Source organism: Mastomys coucha, unplaced genomic scaffold, assembly GCF_008632895.1.
Source record: "Mastomys coucha isolate ucsf_1 unplaced genomic scaffold, UCSF_Mcou_1 pScaffold13, whole genome shotgun sequence".
Lineage (NCBI taxonomy): Eukaryota > Metazoa > Chordata > Mammalia > Rodentia > Muridae > Mastomys > Mastomys coucha.
The window spans coordinates 78,611,056-78,622,282 of NW_022196895.1; the positions used below are offsets into that span (position 1 = coordinate 78,611,056).

The 11,227-nt window shown below is 47.7% G+C and overlaps 1 long non-coding RNA gene across 1 annotated transcript; it reads right to left on the minus strand.

Annotated features, from left to right (window-relative positions):
- Positions 1 to 7,467: 7,467 nt before the first annotated feature.
- Positions 7,468 to 8,745, minus strand: LOC116087747. The gene is made up of 2 exons (XR_004117612.1): positions 8,631 to 8,745; positions 7,468 to 7,886 (listed from the first exon to the last, which is right to left on the minus strand). It is a non-coding gene; the product is annotated as an uncharacterized LOC116087747 (long non-coding RNA).
- Between the last annotated feature and the right edge of the window lie 2,482 nt (positions 8,746 to 11,227).

Sequence of the window (11,227 nt, forward strand, 5' to 3'; positions counted from 1 at the left end):
GACCAAATAGGACATCTCACGTGCTGGATCCCTGACTTTCCCACCGTGGGGCTAGGGTGTCTGTTCAAGTTGAAGGCAGATTTACCAGAGGCAGTATTAGCACATTGCTGGACACCCTTGAGTGAGAACATGCTTATCAAGGAAAGAACAGAGTGGATTTTAAACCACATGTACCTCACGTCTTCATCTCCTGTCTCCATGGCTGCCGAATGTGTGCTTGGAGAGATACTTCTGGAATGTTCCTCAACTCTGTTCGGATAAAACGACCGTGTTTATTGCTTTGCTGAGGTCTCCGGGGTGGGAACGTGAAAATGGTGTGTTCTTGAATGTCCTTCATGGTGGGCTCCCTAGCCCGAGGAGGGGTCCCCCAGAGGAGAGTCTGAGCAGAAAGAACATCTGGAGCCTGGGCTATCCTCCAGAGCATAGCGTCAGACAGCTGCCAGTCTACACTACGGTGGGAAATCTCCATGTGGAAAATGGAGAGACAGAGGAGCTGAGGAGGGCTGAAAACTAGGGAATGTTAACTAACTCATTCTGCACGAAGGCAGGGAAAAGGACTCAACGGCTCTGACTGTCCTGTCCCCACTCCTGAGGCGCTGGCCCGGCTGCACAGCTGCTCAGAGCCCACAGAGGCACCAGGAAGAAGGTGCCTTCAGACTCCTTGCTTCTGAAATAGGTTCTCAGTAGGCAGCCCCAGCTGTTCTGGAACTCCATATATAGACCAGGCCAGTCGCAAACTCACATGGATCTACCTGCTTCTGTCCCCCGAATGCTGAGAATAAAGACATGTGCCATCAAGCCTGGCTTGACTTCAAGACTTATCGAGACTTACCTAATGTTGGATGAAGGTTAACTTTGGGTCCATCTATCTGCCTGGAGATGGTACCAGGGTTAGTGGATCAACAAGAATCCACAATGTAACTGCACAAAGTTCAATTCTCTGCCACCAGATGAAGACAATAAATCTAGGGGAAGAGACAACGGAAGGAAGAGACGTATTACCAGGCGGTGTGCTGGAAACTGGCTGACAGCACGAGATAAGTCATTTTGAGCAGGCAGTCGCCTTTCAATCCAGATGGACTGAGCCTCTCAGGACAGACCGCTCCCAGACCATGACCAGGTTGCACCCTGGAGCTGAAGTAATGTCTTCCAGGAACCAGATCGATTTCCCCAGGGACAGTGTTAGTAGTTCTGCCTCTTGGTACCATCCGGCAGTACTAGACGTGAGGCCATGAACTACAAGCCCACCATATGACCAGGACTGAGCAGTGATGCATGTGTCTCCTGCCCTGCCTCATTCTTTCTATTTGAACTTAAAGTTCATGTCGGTACCCTAAAGATGAGCTGAGTCATCGTACCCTCTCGCCAGGTGGGGGCTGCAGGAGCCAGGGCTCCTCCTTTAAAATTCTAGTTACATTTCCTTTCCAGTTAAAGCCTTTTGGAGAAAGCTGAGCATTTTGGATTGCTTCTCCATTGCTGTGATTAAAAACAAAACAAAACAAAACAAAAACCCAAAAAACCTGACCAAAACCAATTTAGGGAGGACAAGGTTTATTCGGCTCACACTTGTAGATTCCGGCACATCACTGAGGGAAACCAAGTTGCTTTCCCAGCGTGCTCAAGGCAGCTTCTTTATACTACCCAGGACCACCGGCCCAGAGGGGCACCATCCATAGTGGCCTAGGTATTTCCACATCCATCGTTAACCAAATGCCTCACAGGCTTGCCTGTAGGCCAGTCTGACAGAGGCACTTCTCGGCTGAGGTTTCTCTTCCTAGACGAGCCAACCCAGCTGTACACTGAGCCCACGGCAAACCTTACCCCAGAGTTCCTGTCACCACCTTAACTTTCTGCATATCTGCTCCAAGACCTTGGGTTAGGTAAGTGAACCATCTCGCCTTTCTGAAGCTGTGATCTTGGACTGAGCATGCTCAGCAGTGCACCTCCCGCCGAAGTCGTGTGTAGAGGACTACTCACCAAGCTTCCTTTGTTCAAGGGAAGTATTGCTTCGACATAATTGACCTGTTGTAGAGAGTAAACCTTTTTCTCTCTTATTCCTTGGCTGTGCTTGTGTGTGTGTGTGTGTATGTGTGTGTGTGTGTGTGTGTGTGCGCGTGCGTGTTCCCTTTCTTGGACTTTGCCTTCTGCCCCCTCCTTGGAACGTTCTGCATGCCAATGCCCATCCTTGCACCTACTAGTCTATGTTATGATCATCCCAGAGCCTGTCACCACCAGATTCTCTGATAGCAACTCTGAGCAGACTGGGATCTACAGGCAGTGCCAGGATACCACCCAGTGATGGGTACTCAAGAGCCAGTTAGACAAAGCTAATTGAACGTGACCAACACAGATAAGACACAATGATTATTTACCTCCCTAAATATCCATGCCCTCCTATTTGTCTTTTCTGGGGGTTTCTTAAACGCCTGACCTTAAAGTGGTTGCCTCCCCTAGACTGTGACGAGAGCGCAGAGAGCGCAAAGGCAAAGGCATCTTTCTGGGAAAGATGAGAGTCCGCTGAAATCCCCATGCCCTTCCAGTCTGACAGCCCACCCCGGGATGCAGGAGGAGGAAACTCAGGATTAGGAGAACGAACACACACAGCTTGACCTAACAGAAATGCTTGATTTTAATGGACTTGACCTAGAATGAGTTTGCGATAGCATGTTTTCTGAAATACCTGTGCACTCTGGGTATTTGGGCCAATGAAGCCACAGCTGCCACACCCATGGCTTAGGCTAGACAGCAACTTTGACTCAGTCTGTAGCTGTTGAAATTTGTTGCCCTGTAACACAGTATTACGCTGACAATGGCCTACTGACGTCGGTCCCTGGCAAGTGACATTTGCCTGCCAAAAAGGACAGAGGCTGTGTTAGAGCTTGTGTTTAGAATGGGAGCTGGGTCAAACTGACCTACTGTGGGTCTGGAATTGCCTTCACAAAAGGGAAGAAACAAAATGTGCCTGGCGTCAGCACTGGGCACTTCCCTTGGCCCCATGGAAGGGGCTCCTCTCTTTGGAAAGCGGTCCTCACTTTTGGCCTCCTCCCCTGAGATGCACGAAGTGACTGTCTGTCAGTCCACTGGACTGTGCTCTGATTGACATCTGAGCTTCCCTGAAACAGGGTCAAGGGGTGACCCTACCAGGGACAAGATGTATCTCAAGGACAGTTCATCTGTTGAGGAGAGTCACGATGGGCCTGCAGCAGCGTTCTCAGTGGGCAGGGATGGAGCACAGCGCGTGACCTGGGAACAGGATGTCATTTTAATTATATGTAGAGATTGTCTGATTGGTCTTAGGAGATGGGGATTATCTGATCTCTTTACAACACACTGAACTCTTGATACCTTCCAAGCTAAGCAACAGCTACTAACCTGAAGGACAAGGTTTCAAAACTAAACGCTAAGAGGGAGGAAGTTATGGCTGGGTGGGTCAGCAGGTAAAAGCCTGTCAGCAAGCCTGAACATCTGATTGGTCCCCAGGATCCACATGGAGGAAGGAGAGAAATCACCCTTACACGTTGTCCTCTGACCTACATACACACAACTACACACACACACACACACACACACCAGACACACACATACACACATACCAGACATACATATGTCAGACATACATATACACACACATACACCAGACACACACAAACATACACACCAGATACACACCGACATACATACACAAATACACCAGACATACATATACACACACATACACACACACCAAACACACACACACACATATACACCATACACACACAACAGACATACATACACACACACAGGCCAGATACACACACACACACACACACACACACCAGCCACACACACACCAGACATACATACATATACATACACATACACCAGACACACACATACATACACCCTAGACACACACAGCAGACAAATATACACACACACAGCAGACATACATACATACACACACAGCAGACATATGTACACACACACAGCAGACATACATACACACACACAGCAGACATACATATATGCACACACATACACATACACCAGACACACACACACACACACACACATACACACCAGACACACACACCAGACAAACATACATACACACACCAGACACAGACATACACACAAACACACACACCAGACACATACACACCAGACACACACACACACCAGACACATACCAGACAAGCATACATACACACACACACACTGGACACAGACACACACATACCAAACATATGCACACGCACACACGTGCACACATACACACAAAATGTTGTTCCACAAATGAAAAGAGCTCTGTGCCTGAGCTGTAATGGTGGGAGGAGTGGTCAGGAGCATTTAATATGTCACCCTGCTAGCTGGACAGGGACTGTGGCACTGAGTGAAGGTTCCATCATCACACTGGAGTTGACCGGCCACTCTGATTTTTGAGGTGGATACTGCCCTGGTATGCCCAGGGACTTCATAGAGAGCGCAGTGTCACTGTGTCTCCTGGAAGGGAATGTGATAGTGATGGACTCCACAGAGGCAGAAAACCATGAATTCCTATGGAATCTGGAGCCCAGGGACTCATTTCTCTGACTTGCTCATGAGCTGTTCAGGGCTGGAGTAAATCTGTGTCCTCACACATGCTAGGAAAGTGCTCTGCTGCTGATGTAAAGCCTCATCAATTTTGTTGTCTCCGTTGAGCCATAATCGCTCTTGTAGCTCATGCTGGCCCAGACGCCTAGCCCCCTTCGTACTATTGTTTACTATTATTTTAAAAATCTTTTATTTCATTTTATTTTTTATGAGTAGAGATAGCTTTCCCGCATGTATCTCTGTGCACCACTGTGCACCACTTGCATGTATGGTACCTGCAGAGGCCAGAAGGTAGTGTCAGATCCTCTGGAACTGGAGTTACAGTCAACTGTGTGCCAATGTGGGTCCTGGGAATCAAACCAGCGTCTCCTAGAAGAGCAGCCAGGGCTCTTAATCATTAAGCTATTCCTCCAGTCCCTTTGTACATTAAGAGTATGTCAAAAAGAATCACAGATTCTGCCAATCATAACAAATTCTCCCTCTTGATTGACTGGACACCTCAGAGAGATGATTCTTACCAATGGACAAGCTCGATGGTGCCCTCCATTCCATTGCAGGCCTCGGTAGAGTCTTGATGGGGATAAGGGGGTCACACAGCTCAGCACAAAGACTCTGAAGGTCTCACACATTCACAGTGCACTCCCCCAGCCTTGTTGAACCACTAGTGGGGACAGTTGTTCTCTGGCATGCGTTTAAGCTGCCTGTGCTGGGAAGCCATGTTTGACCTCGTGCTTTGGGTTGAGTGTATGCCCCCAGAGATCCTGTGGGGGAAATTTAATCCTGTACCTCATGTGTTAATGGTGTCCACTAGGGCTGTGAGGATTTGCATGAGATAAGGGCACGAGGTTGGTCTTCCACACTGACTGTTGGCCCCTGGAGGATGGCCGCTAGATGTGTGTTATGTATATATGTGTACATGTGTGTGTATGTGCATTTATGTGTATGTGTATGGTATGTGTGTATATGTATGTATGTATGTATGTGTGTGTGTATTGTGTATATATGTGTGGTGTATGGTGTATGTGTATGTATGTGAGTATATGTGTATTTGTGTGTATATGTATGGTATGTATGTGTGTATGTATGTATGTGTGGTATATGGTATGTGTGTATGCATGTGTGTATGTGTGTATGCATGTATGTATGTGTGTGTGAGTGTGTGTATGTATGTGTGTGTGGTGTGTGTGTATGTGTGTGTATATGTATGTCTATGTATGGTATGTGTGTGTGTGTTTGTGTGCTCTATAGTACATGCGTGGAGTGGAGTGGAGTGGCATGGAGTGGAACCGAGTGGCGTGGAGCAGAGCGGGGCAGAGCGGAGCGGCGTGGCGTGGCGTGGCGTGGAGCGGAGCGGGGCGGAGTGGAGCGGAGCGGCATGGAGGTCAAAGAGGAAGTCACAGGAATCTTTTCTCTCTTTCTCTTGTGTGGTTGTGGGGATCAAACTCAGGGCATGAGGTTTGGTGGCAGTCATCTTTACCATCTTAGCCATCTTGCAGGCCCTCTCCTTATGTATGTCTTATAAACAGCCAGAATAGCAACCGAGAGAGCTGACCAATCAGGTGAAAATGAGAACCAAGAGCAGGCAGTTCCGAGATCAACAGGAGGGGCCCTTTTCTGCCTGTCCAGGCTCTGATAACTGGTATCAACACAACACTGTCCTGTGTTGGAGCTGCGCCTAGCCTTCGCTCATGCGCTGAAGGATATGTTGTTTGTCTGTAGATAACATGAGTGAGCACTCTCAAATTCCGATAAGCACAGTCCAGTTATATTTCTGCTGAGAACAAGAGCTGGAGAGTGACCATGCCTACCCAGCACCAGTGCCCACTGGTGAGGGGGCCTGTAGAGGTGTCCTGCACAGGGTGGGAGCCTGTACCCCGAGATTCAACTTAGGTAGCTGAGCCAGGGCAGATTCAAGAGGGAAAGCCAGACTGTGGTTAGCATCCTTGATGTGTTGTTTTTATAATTATACAGTTATTGGCTTCCCAGGAAGTTCGTGAGAGGAGAAAGAAGGTACAGGGATAGTTATTCGAGCAGTTTTGTGCCCAGACTTGACAGCATTAACATGTTGTCATATTTCCTTTAGAGTTTTTATTACTGATTTTAAAGAATAATTGAAACCATGCAGCACATATAATTTTGGAAATTAAAAATAAAATCATTGTAGCAGAGATATTCTTTCATGAATTAAACAATTTTGTAAACACAAAATGTAAACATGGTTTTTAATGGCTTCCCAAAGTGAGATATTAGAATGGGGCACACATTATCCCCCTCTTAAATTATGATTGCAATAATATTGCAACCCAGGCTGCCACACACATTGAGCTATGGCTGTTTCTGGGCACATGTTGAATATCCCATGAATATCTAGGTTTTCATTCTCAGGTGAGTCCATGGACTAGATCAGGCATGTGACTAGCAATATCTATGAATGGAGCCCAAGACATAATCATGAATTTCTTTAAAACATGAGATTTTGTAGGCATAGTGAGGGACTTGTTTAGTTTGGTTTTGGACAAAGATTTTGAGCTTTACTTTTTATTTTGAGACAGGGTCTTACTGTATAGCCCTGACTAGCCTGAAATTCATTGTATAGAGCAAGTTGGCCTCAAACTCATAGAGATCCTCTGCCTCTGCCTTTCTGTCTCTCTGTCTCTCAATCTCTCTCTGTCTCTCTCTGGCTTTCTCTGGCTCTCTCCTCTGCCTCTCTCCTCCTCTGCCTCTCTCTTCCTCTGCCCATCTCCTCTGCCTCTCTCTGCCTCTCTCTCTTCTGCCTCTCCCTGTCTCTCTGCCCCTCTGCCTCTGCCTCTGCTTCTGCCTCCTGAGTGCTGGAGGGGATGGTATGTATGCTCCACCATGTTTGGCTCTTGAGGGTGAACTTTGCAGATGATCACATTTTTTTTGTTGTTTTTTGTTTTTTGTTTGTTTTTTTAAATCAATATCAGAGATAAGGGAACCAGAATGCAGTAGGAACTAATTTTTCTCACCCCAGTGCCAGCACTGGGAACATATGTGCCATTTGCTAAGACTTAAGAGTCACACTCATCTTTATTTCTTAATTCCCCTTGTGTGTGCTGGGTCTGCCTCAGGGGCTGGAACTCAGAGTCCAGCAGGTCGGGATTTGGCTCTTTCCTCTGGAGTGTCCCCAAAAGCAAGATATTCAGATGGACAGTGACCTTCTGTCTAACTTTGGAGTACCACTAGATTTTCTTGGCATGGTGACGTGGTGATGATTATGGTGCTTCAGCTCCTCTTTCCCCTCTGTGGTGGCCAAGGCTGTGCCCTTCACGGCCTTCAGTAGGGGGCAGGGTCTGAAATGAGGGAAAAGAAAAACAGTGATAACATTCTTTTTTTTTTTAAGATTTATTTTACTTATTTTTATGTGTATGAGTACACTGTAGCTGTACAGTTGGCCATGAGCCATCATGTGTGTGGCTGCTGGGAATTGAACTCAGGACCTCTGCCGGCCCTAATCACTCTGGCCCTGCTTGCTCCAGCCCGGCTCGCTCTCCCCCCCCCCCGCCCCCTGCCCCCTTGCCCCCCGCCCCCCTCCCCGTAATTCACTGTAGCTGTCTTCAGATGCACCAGAAGAGGGTGTCAGATCTCATTACGGGTGGTTGTGAGCCACCATGTGGTTGCTGGGATCCGAACTCAAGACCTTTGGAAGAGCAATCAGTGCTCTTACCCACTGAGCCATCTCGCCAGCTCCCAGTGATAACATTCTTAAGGGAACTGCCTAGTGACTGCATAAGGCAGGGACAGGATCTAGAACCAGGAAGAGGCTACTTAAAGGCCCATGAGAAATCAAATTAAATAATATTACAGGGTTTCTACATGAAGTCTTAGGCCTCTTGCTGGTAATCAGACCACCATTTGCAACCTATCCCTAAAGACAACACCCACAAGCTTGGTGACTTGATTATTCAGCTCACAGTACATTAGAGCAGAATCAGGAGTTGCGGCCAAAGACAAGCGAGAAGACACTAAAGGAGAAAGCATCAAGTCCCCAGACTGGGAGCACACAGACAGCTCCAGACAGCTTTCCAGGGGTAAACCTGTTGTGGGGTCGAAGGGAAGTAAAAAGTGTTCTGGAAACTTCTGGCCCACCACGGGATAAATTTTCCTTCGCTATAGAACCGTTGTGTCAGACGAAAGCTGCTGGCGTCTTGCGCACGCTCCAACTGCTGGCGTCTTTGCGCATGCTCCAACTGCTGGCATCTTTGCACATGCTCTAATACATCCCGCAGGGGAAGGTGAGACAGAGCAGAGGTGCTCATGACACCTTATGGCAGCCAAGAAGCAGTGAGCAGAGAGTGACCCTACACTGAGGCGCTTTCTCCGTCTTCATCTTTTGTCACATATCAGCCCCGGCTTATTGGGTGGTACTTCCCCCCTCCTGAATTGCTGTCCCACTTGTCAGTCAATCCTGGAAGCACCCAGAGATGTCATTTCTTCTCAGGCATCTTTCAGTCCAGTCAAGTGGACAGCCAAAATTAACCACTGCATACCCTGAAGTGCCCTCTGAGGAAGTTGTACCCTCTGATTCCAAAGAGTATGGTGTAATGGTTGATATCTGCTGTTAATTTGCGAGAAAGAGTTTGCCACCTGGTAGACAAAACTCTTGAGTAGGTCAGATTGGGTTGAAGGAAGACAACTCTTTCCTAAGCGTGAGGAGTGTCACTCTACCGACTGCGGTCCCCAAAGGAGAGAACTCGCTGAGTATCAATGTTCGTCATTGGCTGCTCCCGACTGTGGATGTGGTGTGGCCGGCTGCCTCCCACATCGTACCAGACTGTGTTCTTGGGAACTATAAGGCAAAGTAATCTTTTCCTTTCTTTTTTCATTTTGTCTCATCAGTGAGAAAAGAGACAAAAGATGGATTCCCATGCATTGGGAAAAGAGGAATTTCAAGGGACGCGACCAAGCAAACCATCAACAGTGCAGAGCCAACTCAGAGGCCAGGATTCCGCGAACCTACAACTTTCTCTCTCCATAGACTGTTGAATCAGCATTGGAAACAGATTCTGCTGAGGCCTTGGTGGCAAGCGCTCTACCACTGACTGTACCCTCAGCGCCATACAGGGAACGGAGAAAACACAAACCGTAGCAAACTAAGATGGTCACGCTAGGCTGGAAGTGGAACTCAATGCCAATGTCAACACTGTGTGTGTGGTAATGGCTCTACATCTCCATGTGTGTGGTAAAACACGCAGAGCTTTGTGAATTCAACTAACGTGGGCTATGCTTCGGTAAACCCTGATGCACTCTGAAGTCCTTGCGTGTAAGTAGGGTTTTCCTTAGATGCATCGCCTGCATATTGCTACGATGATAATCAAGATGGGAGTCAGGGACAATTCAGGGTTTGTTTACTTTCTTCTCCCCTCCTCGAAATAGAGGCAACATCAGCTGTTGTTAAAAAGAAAAAGCGCTCCAAATCACAAACAGTCTCCCTGAGTGAGATGCAAAACTTGAAGAGGCAGCTTCCCTTATTTCTTTCCCATTTCTCTCCTGATTTCTCAGCTCTTCTCACAGTTACAAAAATGGATGGCACATGTCTTAGGGCTTCCATTGCTGCAAAGACACCATGACCATGACAACTCTTTTTTGGGGGGAGATCAATTTGTCTTCTTTTTTTATTTAAAATTTATTTTAAAATATACAACTCAGTATTGACATTTTTTAAGTCATCAAAATAATTTATAATAGACACCTTTTATAAAGACAAACATTTACCTGGGGCTGGCTTACAGTTTCAGAGGTTCAGTCCCTTATCACCATAGCAGGAATCATGGCAGCATCCAGGCAGGCACGGTGCTGGAGAAGGAGCTGAGAGTTCTGCATTTTGATTGGAAGGCAACCAGGAGAGATTGGCATCCTCAGGCAGCTAGGAGGAAGGCAGAGCCTGAGCATCGAAGGAGACCTCTAAAGCCCATTCCCCAGTGACACACTTCCTCTGACAAGACCACCCCTCCTAACAGTACCTCTCCGTATGGGCCAAGCATATTCAAACCACCACAGCGCTGTACTGAAAACTCTTTTAAATTTTCTCCTAAACGAGGTAATGTGGAGACATTACCTGTGACATTGGGGGAGGCCGATGCTGCCATTGCAAGCTGGCCATTGTTGAGCAGCTGGTTGCATTGCTGAGCACTGGAACAGTATAGATCCAAGAAGTAGAGAGCCTTGCTTTCAAATTGCATGGACCTGAGACTTGCCTCAACCAGGTAGTGCGGACACTGGTTATAAAACAGAGGGAGGGATGCCTGTTGTTCACAGTCACACAGCTCTAACAGGAGAGGCGTGGCTTTGAACTGGTTGCAGAACCCCCTGCATGTTTTGTTATTTCTGAGACAGAGGTGAAGAGGAGAAGAGAAAACCACAACACCCTAAAACATGGGAATAAAGGGAGCTTTCAGAGCAACCTCCTTAATCTATCCACGCCCTCACCCCCCAACCCCATTTCCCTTAACTCCCTGGGGAGAAAATCAACTCCCCCTCCTCCTCCCCTTCTCCTCCTTCCCTTCCTCCACCTCCTCTTTCTCCCCCTTCCCCTTTCTTCTCTTCTCCCTCCTCCCCCTCCTCCTCCTCCCCTTCTCCCACTCCCCCTTCTCCTCCTTCCCTTCCTCCACCTCCTCTTTCTCCCCCTTCCCCT